Genomic DNA, 14,479 nt, shown 5'->3' on the forward strand with positions numbered 1-14,479 from the left:
GTGGAGGCTGGATTGGAGTACAGAGGGACTGGAGGCAGGGAGGTCAATTACTAAACTATTGTAATAGTTCAGATAACTTAATACAAGCATGAACTTGGGTGGCTGTTTGTGGAGAGAATGGAACTCCTGAGGAAGACAGTGCAGAGGGAAAAAAAATCTGGTAGACATTCTGGACTTTACCTAAATGGCTCTGCAATTGAATTGGATTCTCAGCCAAGGAATTGAGAAGGGAGGGGGAGGGGGGGGGCTGGAAAGATTATAGACATCAAAGGCTTTTGAGGGAAAGAAGGTGAAGAGGAGGCACATTTAATGAAAAGTTAAAAGCAACCTGGGACTTGTGGGAGAAAGAAGTGGGAAATGACATCATTCTGTTTCAGTGGGCAAGCCTGGCTACAGGTGCTCCCCTGAGGGCCTCAGGAGGTAGTGCAGACACAAAAGCAGTCTTTTCTCTAGAGTTCCGGGAGCCTCTCTCGTCCTCAGGCAGGTGGAAATGAAATCCCACGTGGTTAGCATGACTGCCGCCTCCCTGGATTATATACTTTCGAATATATTAAATGCCAGCGAGATTCTGTGTGGTATTTTCTGTGTTGTGAAAAGTAAACTCAATTTCTTTTCTCCCGCATATTTTGTAATTTCCAATGAGGGAAATTGAAACTTTCTTTTCTAGATACTTATTCCTGTAAATTAAACGTACAAACATTAATACAGATAATAATTTTACGCCTAAAAAAAAATCCAGAAACACGAAGTATGCATTTCAAATATATCCATAAAGCAAACAAGACAGCTTAATTGTTTGTTTCTCCAAGGGAAGGCGCTAAACCCGGAATGAATTTGGTTCAGTCTAAGAAACAATTCGTTTGCTCTGCCTAATTCTGGCAATTAAAGTTTTCCCAGACACAATTAACATGCAAATCAGAAGCGGAGGGGGGGGGAGGGAGAGTATTGTGTGTGAAGTGGGGGGGGGGGGCGATAAGTGTAAAAGGAAAGAAGCTTCCGAGGCTAAAAAGCAGGGAATCCAGCCCTCGGCGCCCTTCTGCCCAGCGGGGTCTACCTCCTGGGAGGGGTAAGGGTGATGCAAGTAAGGTCCTCCACCCGCCGCATAGCAGCTTTTGAGGATGGAGGTAGCTGCGGCAACTGTGGAGGGATTCTGAGAAGTTGCTCTGAGGCTGTTCAGACCCCCAGTTCTGTTTTGCTTGCTGGATTAACCCAATCTGCACCTAGCTGGGATAAATTTAAAAAAAAAAAACCAAGTTTCAGAGCAAGAGTGACTTTAAATTCTCAAATTTGAAGGCATTCACTGTTAGGTGCCTTCTGCTACTGCACGGGATGCTTTCTCAGTGGTAAGGGGTCCGGAGGTGGGGATGGGGGGGTAAATTGAGGTTGCATCGATTCAGGTTTCGGAGATGCGCCTAGGAGGATCGGGAGGAGACAGCCTGCTTAGTGGCTTCACCTCGCCTCACCCGCTGAGGACCGTACAGTGGGGTGAAGAGCAGGTGTGAGTTGGCAGTCTGCCTCTTACTCTGCAGTGCCTTCAGACCAAACTGCAGACGGCTCGCTCTGGCTAGTAGCGGGCCTGCAAGCCCTAGTTCCAAGGCATCACTTCTCCAAATCAGCCAGTTTGCCTTGGAGAGGTGAAGTGGGCGGCCCCTGCTGGACGCTTGAGATAGCAGCAAGGGAGTCCCTTCTTTAACTGTGCGCTTTTTGCAAGGGGGAAGGGGAACTTGTTTCATTTCCCCTTCCCCCACTTTATTTTCCTAGTCTCTACCCTACCTTTTCTTTGCGCTGGGGGCGAGGGGGAGCTAGAAGATGGAAGGACTGGGATGGAAGACGTGGAAGGAAGACGGGAAAGTTAGTTGTAGTACATTGGGATCAATACAGGTACACGTTTGTGGGCCCACAATGCCACTTTGATAAACTTGATTGGGTAATATATTCAAAACACCTAAGTTGAAAGTTTCTTCTTAGCTGCCTTTGGAGTACCAGGGTAGCTGCTGTCTTCTGCAGAAATACAATACCAGCACTAAGTTAGTTTTACCCCCCCCCCCCCCCAGTTCTTTGCTTCCCCTACTTCCACTCAATATCTCAGTTGTGTGTCTTATTCTCGTTTGAAAAGTGTAGGCACCTTTTTTTTCCCCTCCTCTTTTTTTTTTTTGAGAGAGAGAGAGAGAGACTAAACAATCTGAAAATCCTAGTCCGAAAGTCATCCTCATCAGAGAGGTCCCAAGGTGCAGTGTGTTATAATTTACAAATGGAAATAGGGTGGGAATCTCTTGGCCTTCCACTTGTTGGTGTCAACCTCGAACTTTAATGAGTTACACATTTAAAGTTCGCAGGGTGAAGGGCTTTAGCCTACCCTTCTCCAATGTACAAACGATATGCTGTCCTTAAGAAGTGATTAATTTTTTTCCCACTAGGACTTGTATTTTTATTGACATTATGTACACTTTTAAATGTTGGTATTTCTTAGTCTACATGTCCATCTCGTTTCCTAAGAAAATGCCAATTTTCTGGTTATTAAAAAAGATTCCTTTTTTAATGCTTAATGTGCTTTATTAACATTTTCGTCTGTGGATATAGCTATATATATATAATAAGTTTGTATCTTTGAATGATATTTTTATCCACATCAGTTTATATACAATTCATTCGAGTATGTGAAACGTGCTTCACTTTGGGATCCAAGTACCGATACAGTAATCAGAATTAGAAAGCCTTATAGTTCACTTACTCTCATCCTTTAAAACTTTCCATTTAAGAAAATCGATAAGCAAATCCTTTCTTGTAACTTGTCTCCTGGATTACTTCTATTTTTATTTTTTTCCGATCTGGCAAAAATCAGCAATACTACTTCTACCAAGTTCCTGATCCTTATCCTCTAGCCCCCCGCCCCCATCCCATCCTCCAGCAAATGCTGGGGTCGGGGTTATAAGGGAAATGGAAAGGTTTAGTACTCCCAAGCCCCTCTCTTGGAACCTGTTAAATATGTGTGAAAATAGGTGAAAGAGGAATCCCAATTGGAAGGAAATGCCGGCCGCCACGTCCTCTTCCCCCATCACTACAGTAAACCCTTCCCCCTCTTGCTCTCAGTGATCTCTCTCTCTTTCTCTCTCTCTCTCTCTGTCTCTCTCTCTCTGTCTCTCTCTCTCTCTCTCTCTGTCTCTCTCTCTCTCTCTCTCTCTCTCTCACACACACACACACACCCCACTTTTCTCCCTCTCTTACACTCGCCTATGTGCACACACACACACACACACACACACACACACACAATTACAGAAATTACAGACCCCATAGCTTTGGGGCAGGAAGAGAAACCAGAGGAGGAAGAGTGGCATGAAAGGAGTCCGCTTGCCGTAATCCAGTCCAGGATTTGACTCCACCTCTGGAAAAAAAGCAGCCTAGCTACTGACAGAAGAGTTGCGAGCGGTGGAGGGAGAGGCAGCTCGGAACTCAACTCCTAAACACAGTTCAATGACCACTTGCTTTGGGCCAGGAGCAGTTGCGCTTTTCCGCTGTGGCGAACAGAAAAAGGTGCCTGCCTAGGAGTTTCTTGTGGGGGCCAACATCACCTTCACTTTAACGGCGTCTGCACTCCTGGAAGAAAAGAGGGAGCAGAACCAGAACGCTCCCTTCCCCAACCCCCATCCCCCCAGCCTTGAAATGACTTGTTAATCGACCGAGATCCGACTGAAGGGGACTTTACTGGAGTGAAATTTCTTTGGAATCTAGATTTGGAAAAGAGTTACTTGATCACACTCCCCCTTCCCCTCCCCCCTTCCCCTGTTTTCTTCTCCCCTCTCCCCTTCCCCCTTTTCTCCTCTCTTTGGAAATGAGCAAAGTGAATTTGTATCCCAGAAAGTGGTAAGCTCTAATATTACACCGAAAGAGCGAGTGAAGAACACATGTAGTAATGACAAAGGATTGCGAAGGGAAGAGTGGACCGCGTTGCCCAGAAAGATCCCCTATATAATGGATTACTAAATGGGATACCACATCAGCTAGTTCCGTGCTCTGGCTGCCTCTCGGTATACATGCACCGAAAAGGTAGAGTAACCCTTCTCTGCATCCCGCTTGTTGGGTGGCTCTGAAAGAAGACAACTACTGTTTTACTTTGGCAGATCCTGAAGGAATGAGCTTAATATACCGTGAGGTTGGATCCTACTTTCCTTCTTTCTCCCCCTGCCCGGGTTTTGTGATGTTTTTGTTTTGTCTTTTCTATCTCGGAGCGTTTACACAGCCTGGGAGGAGCTGGAGAAGAGAGGACAAGCGCTCCTTCTGTCTATCCATCTTTGCTGTTAACCCGGCTCCCTGGGCACTAGGTTCTGTGGGTTGGCACAGCCTCCAGGTTCTTAGCCCCAGCAGGCTGAGGACCAGTGAGGGCTCTAGGTGGAAGGCAGCAAGGCATGGCATGTATCTGTGCGCGTGGCTGGTAGTCCGCTTGGTTTCTTGCGGGAGTCCGCCAGCCTCAGTAGAGATTCTGACTCGTGTGACAGCGCAGAGCGGTTTCGGGTGGGCTTCGAGGTAGAAAACTCGGGCACGAGCAGGAGGAAGAACGGGGATACTGAGAGGGCAAGGAAACGAGACCAGCTTTAACCTTTGGACTGAGGAACTAGGTTGGGAGTCTTCTTGTTAGAGGTTGCCAAGAAGGGGGCTTCTGTAGAGGAAGTGCAAAGGCTTTTGTTGTGAGATCAGGTTTTGGGGTGGGTTCCAGTGATGAGTGCACACAACACACCGCACACATACTCATTCGCACACACACACACACACACACACACACACACACACACGCACACACAAACACACACACGGCTAGGGAAACTTGTGATGGTTCTCGCAGTCCTTGTCTCCCTGCGTGCTTCGCTTCTGGAAATTCCGCTTCCCTTGCTCCTGGCTTTGTTTGCTCGAGTGGAGCTGGCCGGTCCGAGAGGCGCTCTCTGAGCGACCCCCTTCTCTGGCTCCTGTCAGTCTTTTTCTTTTTCTTCCCCCCCCCCACTTCTTCCCAGGAGATGGAGGAAACAGGACTGCGTCCCCCATTACACTCTTCAGATCCTGTTCCTTCCAGCTTCTCCCTGGATGAGAAGTCTGGGGCTGGCAGTCCCCTGCCTTACCCGGCTGTTTAAGGCTCTCAATATCTGGAAAGGTTGGGGCGGGGGAAGGGTCGTAGAACCGAGTCTTTTAGACTCCAGCCCACTCCATCTCCCCGGGCCAGTTTCTCTCCCAGGTTCTGTGTCTTAGGGGATATGGCAATTCAGCTTTCTGGGGTGGAGACGCGAAAGATTAGCAAGAAGCCCCCTCCCCAGCTATAGGGGATGTGGAATCTGTCCTATGATTCCCTGAGCTTTTCTTTAGTAGTATAAACAACCCTCCTCTCCAGCCACTCCACCCCAGTCTTCACCACACTGTGGTCTTAAGCTGTTAGTCTGTCCCGAGTCCAGCGCCCCACCCCCACGATTGTCTTCCTTCCTTGGAGGGGTTGCGGGAGGGAGGGCGGTCTGGCACTCGCCACTTCCCACCCCTGGCTTCCTATCCTTTCTAAAGAGAACTTTTGGATTTCCTGGCTGGCTTCTTACAATTTCTTCTGTTTTGGCCCAAGTATGAATTGGGGAGCAAAGGATGGGGTGGAAGGAGAGAAGAAGAATGAAGGTAATGATTGAGATCCTTAAAAGAAATGACCCTTTCCTGCACTCCAGACTGGCCCCTTCCTGTTTTTGGCATCCCCCCTCGTTTTTTTTTTTCCTCACCTACTATCCTGTTCCTTTCCCTTTCCGGCTCTGGGCTCCGGGACAGGGAAACCAGTAACCTGGAAAGTTAGGTTTAAAAGCCATGGCCAAGGGTAAGGGCTAGGGTTTGGGCACAATAGGGTTTTTGTTTCTCAGTTCCTTTTCAAGGTGCTGCCTGGATGTAAATCACACTCTATGGAAAGGGAGAGAAACGGGAGGCAGAGAGAAGGGGTGGGGGTGGGGGGTGGGGCGGGAGTGAAGTACCTGCCAAAAAGCGTCTAGAGGAAAAGCAGCAACCCGCTACCGCACCCTCCTCCCCACCCTTACTCCCCCTGTTTTCAGTTCTGCGAGACCTATGGGCAAAGAAGGACTGCAGGTCCCAGGGACCTATCGCCTAGACAGTCAAAACCCGGGAGCCAAGGGCCGGACTAGAGGCGGGGAAGGGAATATGAATTAGACAGGGATTCGGGATGCTGCTGCTAGTGGTGGTGATGCTGCTGCTGACGACTATGACGAGAAGCCAGAGCTCGTGTGTTTGTATGCAAGAGCTTAAAGCTCTCTTTATTTGAGAGTTCTGCATTAAGCGCTCTGGCTGCGAATGGGTATGAGTAGAAGTAGGAACCTGAGCCTGCTAAGCGGCTAGTGTGGTATGCCTTGCTGGTGTGTGGAGAGAACTGATTGACTAAGGGACTGAGATGGGGGAGGGGGAGGAGGAAGCCAGCGGATTGAGACTAAACTAAATTGTTTACATGGTCATGAATCTATAAATCATATTGGACCAAAACTCTAGGGTTCACTTCTCTATCTTAGCATGATGTGGGGAACCCCAAAGACCTCCAAGGTGGAACAGAAGGTTGTTTGGTTACTTTGAAGGGCAGATACACTTAGCCTTCAAATCTTCCCTAAAGTTTGGAAGAATAATCATAGTAAGAATCTAAATAAAATAACAATAAAGCTTTTCTCTGCTTGCCAGACTTTCCTTAGAGCAATAGTTTTAACCACGTTGAAAGTGCCTTTGCAACTGTCATCAAATCTCCCAATAGTGTATTTTCTGCCTTCCAATGCTGGCTGGGGTTTACTTTCCATTCGATGGTAGGCGTAAATTTATTTTGTCAGCACATCTCCTCCCTCTAAAGCCCCTACGACCCCCCCCCCCCCCCATCCACTTACTGTGCTCAGAAAACTAGGTTCTTGATTTTTTTTTCTCTTGCATTGAACTGCTTTAGTGACACAGAAAGATGTTGCTCAAACTAGTTGAGTGGTTGTAGATGCAGTAATCCTTGGTTTCAGGCTTGGTTTGTTTGTTTATTCCCCAAAGTGCAATTATGACTGCACAGATTAACAGATTACATTGGACCTACCTTAGAAGACTTTTTCAGGACCTACCTATTTTGTCTTCTAGAAGCAAAGTACTTTTTTTTTTAAACCTACAGAAGTTTCTTTGTGTTTAATGGCCCAGCTTTATTATGGGGAGTAAACTTTGGCGATAACTCCTTCAAGAACCAGAGCTAATTATTAACAAATCTTAAATATACTGGCAGAACTGTCACCACCCACTTACCTAAATTATATTTTAAAACAAAACTGCAGTGTTTGTCGAAGTTTAGCTTATCTATACTTGATGACTTTGATTAGTAACTTTGATTTGGATCTGTAACAAAGTTATTAGGTTGATTTAAGAGATTTGTTTAAGTGAGATCATTTTTAAATCAGAATAATAGTACAAAGTGAGAAATTGAATATTTATAACCTTCCTTCTGTTTCAGGATTTTTGTCCTTTTGATAAAAATGAATTTAGCAAATTTCTGTTTGAAAAGTTTTATGAACCAAAGTGGTCTTCTAAAAAGTGCTACTGTTTTATCATATCACTTATTAATAACATGATATCTAATGTACATGAAATAAAAAGTGAATCACCAAATACTTAACTCATAGCAAAAAATCAATAGGGTTCAAATAGTTTATAGAATTTTTAAAAATCACTCTTTTAACATGCATAAAAGAAATTTTAAATAGTTTGAAAATTCATGGATAAGATATCAAGTAGACACATGTAGACTATATGTTTTCACTGAGATTAAAACTACATATTTCTTCTTGAAGTGAAAAGTTTATATCATCAAGTAAATATTTGTTCTCGAGGGATCATAAATACAAAAAGATGTGTGGTCTTCACTTCCTTGAAGAAGAAAGTACATGTTTAATGTATCTTTAAAAAAAGATGCAGCAATTGGGACTCAAAGAGGGTAGTATTGAATTACACAAGTTGTGTATGCTGTCACAAAGATGACAAGAAATCACTGATATTTTTAAAGATCACTAAAATTAAGGTCTTTAAAACAATATTCCTCTCCATACATATTTTGTTGTTTGACCCTGGGCAAGAAACTTATTATGAGTTGCAGAGAACCTAGGGGACCAGTCCCATTGGTAGAGGAAGTTACCTGGAACTTCCAGCAATAAAGAAATAGCAGCTCTGGTTCTGAAATGTCCAAAAATTTATTACAGATGCCTAGGTAGTTATGAACTTTGTGTGTGCCTAGTATAAAATAAGGCAAGACATTTATTTTGTGTTGAACAGTGAAATGAACCAAATTCTCTACTGCACATTCATAGTGAATCTTGTCCTGTTCAGAGATATATAAAGAAGTGATATCAGGCAGTAATTCTAGGAACCCAGTTGGACTAAGCATCTAAAAGAAAGGCATCACAGACTAAGCTAAACTCATCTAAATGCTTTAATTAGACATGTTATCCAAGACAACCATAAAACCTGAAAATCATTGAACCTTTTCTCCCTCTTGCCCTTTAGTTCATTCCTTATCATAAACTGAGATGAACTATATAAGGACATTCACTAGAAATGCTTATTATCTTTCAGTGTAGTTCCTGAGTTTTGTTCAAAATAGGGAGTGGCTAAGAGAAGGTGAAATAGAAACTTGATGATGTGGTGGTTCTGCATTAGTGCTCTTTCTGCTTCCTATGACCTAATCTTGACTTTTCTGTACAATTTTAAAACCAGCTTGCATGAGCAACTGAGACATTCTCCATAGGCAAACTTAGAGCTGCCTCAAGGGAATGTGGTAGGTTTGTGGAATTAACATTTTTTTCAACCTTCAATTTAACAAGCATTTATTAAGCACCTAGTACATCAGTACAAGCATTGTGCTAGGTTCTGGGTATACATAAAACCATGAAATAGTCTTTCAGAGTTCAATAACAGTCAGATTCTATTTTCCTAACTTACTAGCCATATATATGACCTTGGCAAACCCTTATAAGCTTTAATACCTACATATAATGTGGTTATACAAAAATCAAATGAAATTATCAAGTTTGTGAAAACTAAGTTGCTTGAATTCTATATTAAATTTCAGTATGAGAACATCATTGCATGTTTTATATAATATTATCTGCATAATATTGCTCAATATGATTATATAAAGGAATATCTTGCTTTAATAGATTTATTCCTGAAAAACTTTACATAATTTAATGCTTATTAATGCATTAGAGAAGCTTAATAGCTATAGGTAGCTAATGGTGGAGTGGATAAAACAATGGACTTGGAATCTGCAAGATCAGGATTTAAATTCTACATTTTTGAATAGGCATGTGACCCTGACTAAGTCACTTCATTCAATTGTTCTTAGTCTCTAACTATAAAGAGGCTAATAATAATTCTCACCTCACCCAGTTGTGAAGATCAAATGAGATAACATTTGAAATGCTTTGCCAGCTTCAAGGTACTAGCTATTATTAAGATGATTATTCTTATTAGTGGTAAACTAATTTATCAGTTTGGGCTAATTTATTACTTGAGAGGCAGATTGGCTTAGTGGATAGAGATTTGATTTTGGAACAAAAATCCTGAGTTCTAGTGGAAATGGATGACTGACTGGGAAAATCACTTAATTTCTCAGTGCTCTAGATATCATTCTCTAAACACTACTGTAATAAAGGTGATGACTTATATAGATAGATGGAATTTCTGAATCTGGAGGTTCCCTATACTAATTAAAGGTCTATCCCTATTCTTAAATAATCTTTTAGGTACATTCCCATTTTCATATATCAAGGTTGTCTGTGTGTGTGTGTGTGTGTGTGTGTGTGTGTGTACATAACATTCCTAGCCCATGGTTAATGCATTGAGTTGTTTTTTTTTCTAGGCATAGTGATACATCTAAGCGGCTTGAGCCATATGTCTTTACAGAATTTTTGAGCTTAAAAGGTCCTAAGAGACCTTCTGGTCTAACCTTCTCATATTATAGGTGTGGAAAGGAAGGCTTAGACAAGTTTTGTGACCTACTCATGGTCACAGCTCCATCAGAAGAACAATGAACAACTAGAACCCAACTTTTTGTATTTTTTCAGTGGTCTTTCCACCTCATTCAATTTTAGTCAACAAATACTCAATTCACTATGTATTTAGTGAATATTTATTATATTTTAAACTCTACAAAAATATGACATCCAAAGCTCTCAAAAATCTCCATCCAACTTACCTTTTCAAATTACCTATTCTATTAATATTTTAGTTTTTATTCTAATTTTTATGTTGATCGTAATGGGCTGATGAAATAGGCAGATAAAATAAGTTATAAGGTCATCCTCAAGAAGCTTATATCTAGAAGAGGGAAAAATATGTCTACAAATAGTATAGATAGACCCAAGAGATGTTGGAAGAGCTATGCAAATTTGAGGATTGAGAGATTACCTCTGGTTGATATTAGAGAAAACTTTATGGAGAAGGCTTGGGAGTAAGACTTTTGAAAGATAGATGGGTTTATGGGGTGTTTGGGGTGTGTTAGGAGGACTAGCAGTGATGGTGTGAAGGTTTGCTGAGCACTGTTCAGGGTTATTCATCCACCTTTGGTGTCCATCTGATTCACCAAACTCCCCTTGTGGCTCCAGGAAGCTGTAGTTCAAACAGTGACCACACCCAGGTAATACTATCTCTGTAGACAGGCTAAACCAGGTAAAGGGTTACCAACAGACCGAAAATTCATCAGTGAGTTAAGGGACTGTCTATCTCAAGTTTGTGAAGATACCCCCCCACCACCACCACCAATGGGCAGAAGAGAACAAGTTATTCCAGTGACCATGAAGGCAACTGAAGCAGCTTGGTCAGACTTGAAAATGCCAAGGTCATCCACAGAATACCAGGCCATCACCAATTGTCCAGGACTTTTGTCTTGTCACTGGACTTCTATGACTGTGGAAGAGAGAGTGAGACTGACAGACTTTGTGTAACTCTACCACATTCAAGTCTAATTCATGGGCAAGTCAATGCATCAACCATGATGTCATTGGTCCCCTTTGGAAAGGAAGGACAAAGCAATCACAACAATTATAACACTAGTCTGGGACTGGAGGAAGGCACTGGAGGCATAGAGAATAGTGTGAGTGATAGAGAATAGTGTGAGTGAAAGCAAGTAAAGATTGGAGAATTTCAAGTAGGGCCTGTTTGTCTGGCACTCTGAAAAAAAAAAAATAAAAGATTAACATAAAAGCCAGTATTGTATTAGGTAAGTTTGAAAAGGTAGGTTGGATCCAGATTTTTGAGAGCTTTGAATGTCAAATTTTTGTAGAGTTTAAATTTTGCTACAGTAGACAATGAGAGCCATTTAAGATTTTTTTTAAAGTAATGTGAGCAGAACTGTGAGTTAGGGAGTTTAATCTGGCAGCTCTATGTAAAATGAGCAATAAATTGAAGGTAGAGAGAAACCACTTAGGATGTTATTGTAGCCATATGAATGAATTAAAATGAGGACCTGAACTAGGTGGGTGGCAGTGGGAATGGAAAAGGGTAAGAGATCTTTGAAAGATATTCTGACAGGCAAACGAAGCTGCAGTTGACAATCGGTTATAGAAGGCAAAGGAGAAAGGCTGAGTCAAGATTAAAAAATGTTGAAAGAAGAATCCTGGATTTGGTAATTGGGCGAAGATGAGGAGACCGGCTGTTTTTAGGGGTAAAGACAAAAAGCTAGGGACAATGAACTCTCTTTGGCCACCTGACAACTATTTGGAAAGGCAATTGCCTTGAGTTATTCTCTCCTGAGGGAACAAAGGCCTCCTACAGTTTTCTATCCTTGGGATTTTACTAGTGAAATGCTAACTCAGATTTTCAGTGGGCACAGGCATAAACTTCCAGTTCACAGTGATCCTGATGGAATAAAAATATGACATAGGTAGGTATAAATGTGTGTGTGTGTGTGTGTGTGTGTGTATTGATCTCTAAGAGGGTAGCACTTGCTACTGCAAAAACCAGATCCTTATCTACATAATAAAAAGGGGGTCATTGAAACTACAAAGATCAGACATTATGTAAAGCATTGCAAGAAGTCAAAGATTTGGAGGCCCTTTTACAACATGGGGCCTTAGTTTAGGATGATGTTGAGGTTTAAAAGGAAGGCTATTTTTTGTTTATTTTGTTTGTTTTGTTTTAGGATTGGGAAGAATCAAACATATTTGTAAGTAGAGAAGAAGGTTGCCTCCAAAAGGGAAATATTGAAAATACTAAAGGGAGAGGATGATTGATCACACAATTGAGGATGCTACCCAGTCCTCTGAGATATGTGGAAATTGAGGATATAAGTGTGGAGGAGGATAATTGAAGGAATTCACACATAATCCCCTTTTATCAATAAAATAAAGTAAATTGGAAAGCAGAGTCATCTTCTTAGAGTAATTTTGTGACCCATAACCCCAAATTTCTGAGATACCTACTGGACTTAGAGGCAGTTATATGCCAAGGCCAAAATGAATAAAGTTTTAAAAGTAAGCTCTCATATTTGGTAATTGAATCTGTAATCTTGGCTTTATTAATACTGAAGAGTTTTAGAATATTAGGACTGGAAAGAAATCTAATTTTTAATTCAACTTCCCCTCACTTTAAAATAAGGAAAACTCAGATTTAAAAGGAAATATAAAGTGCTCAAGGTCACACAGCAAAATTGTGGTGGTTGTTGAAGGTTTGTTCTTGAAGAGGACTGTGACATCAGGAATGTGATTTCATGACCTGCAAGTGAATTGGATTTTAAGTGAGGAGGGCTATATAACGTCACCAGTCTACCTTTTCCTCTGGCACCATCTGGTTCCAGTGACCTAGGTAGGATATATACTCAGAATTCTTGTTCCAAACTCAGTGATTTTTTTTTTACTATAATACAACAGAGAATCGTCCATTTCCCCTTCTGGTATATATTTGCCTTTTGATAACATTGTTAGGGAGAAATCCCTAGAGCTGGCATGTGCCAGTGGACCAGTCTTCTCAAATACTACCATGTCTGATCCATTTGGGTCCTGGATTCAATTCACTGAACATATTCAAGGAGAGGGGATGAAAATAGACCACTGGTCACTGAGTTTCCAGCCACCAAATACTCTGATCATATGTACTTCCATTTCCCAGAAGATTCAATATCCTTCTATAGATTCTCAATTACAGTCATTTGAGCCTTTATCTTCATTTTTTCTTTCTTTTCTCAAGCACTGACTTTTTTGTGAGGGTGATAGGAGCAGTAGGGAAAGGAAAAAGAGTCAGGGCTAGTAATTTATTAAGTGTAGAGAACTGGTGAAGAAAAATCTTTCTATTAGTGCAAATCAGTAACTCTGTATTTAATCAGGACTTGAGCTAGTCTTTCTGAATCTGAAGCTCCTCTCCACTATACCCTACTGCCTCCCCATTATTTGTAGATTCTAAATCTGGAGGCATGATCTGTGTTCCAAAACATTTATTTGGCCTCCATCTAATGAGAAATATAGGACAAGCAAAACATGCATAATAAAATGTAAAACCATGTAAATGAATTTGTTTTTTAAACTATATTAATATATACTGAGAGGATACTATGATGAATGCAATAATAGATTGAGTCTGGTAGGGCATCCAAGAAAAGCATTTCAAAGGAGAGGAATATTTAAATTTTTTTAAGGAGGAGATGGACCTGACTTATTGGAAAGGTAATTTGGAAGCAAAGTGATAAATTTCTGCCCGATCTCAAAAGATGATGCAACAGAACCAATTCTGTGCAATAAAAATTAGCATTTACGTCATGTACAAACTTTAGTATCATGGGTTTTATACTGAGAAATGTGTAAATAGGTCACTGAAACAGGAGGGGGGGTGACAAATCCTTTCCTTCCCTCCATCTCTGATGAAGTTTCAGGATGTATATTAAAACATGAAGACACTATATCCATCCAAAATCAAGTCATAGTTTTTTATATGCGGTAAGTACTCAAAAAATTATTGAATGAGTGAAAAAAGTCAGTCCTTTATTGAAATTCTTTTTAAATCTAAAGTAAAAAAACAATTATCTACCTCACTTCTATTATAATATCCATTTAAGTTTATAATCAGAAAAGAACCAGTAACCAATGGTTTTAGTCATAATGTTGGATTGAGTTAGGACTGAATAATATATGGGACAGAAATTTCTTTTTAGCCAGGGGGTTTGTCTAGATAGGGAATTCTTTGGCCAAAGAGACTATGTTTATTTCCTCTTAATTTAAGTGTATAAGAAAAACACTTCGATACTTCCAAAAATCCATGATTTCTGTTGCATCCTTCTCAGTAAGAAAAGGAGGGATGGGAAAGAGGAAATTAAATTGGAAGTTTAGAAAAAAATATTTAATGAATATTAAAAATAAAGTTTTTTAAATTTCATCAGTTCTTTCGTTTGGACATATCTTTCATAGAGGTAACTGAAAATCTTTCTAGACCTTTATTAACTTTTAAAATTTCCTTGAAG

The 14,479-nt window shown here is 41.1% G+C and overlaps 1 protein-coding gene across 5 annotated transcripts in view; it reads left to right on the plus strand.

The window, feature by feature from the left end:
* Positions 1-3,391: 3,391 nt before the first annotated feature.
* SEMA6A (semaphorin 6A) overlaps positions 3,392-14,479 on the plus strand; it is a 176,444-nt gene continuing 165,356 nt past the window's right edge. For 3 of the 5 annotated variants that reach the window (XM_074202570.1, XM_074202574.1, XM_074202573.1), the window contains exon 1: positions 3,392-4,047. The gene's annotated coding sequence lies outside the window, so the exon portion shown is untranslated. Of the gene's footprint in view, positions 4,154-5,503; positions 5,647-14,479 lie in introns of those variants that run through there. The other 2 variants (XM_074202571.1, XM_074202572.1) reach the window with 2 other exon arrangements.

The sequence above is a fragment of the Macrotis lagotis genome, chromosome X, assembly GCF_037893015.1.
Source record: "Macrotis lagotis isolate mMagLag1 chromosome X, bilby.v1.9.chrom.fasta, whole genome shotgun sequence".
Classification (NCBI taxonomy): Eukaryota; Metazoa; Chordata; class Mammalia; order Peramelemorphia; family Peramelidae; genus Macrotis; species Macrotis lagotis.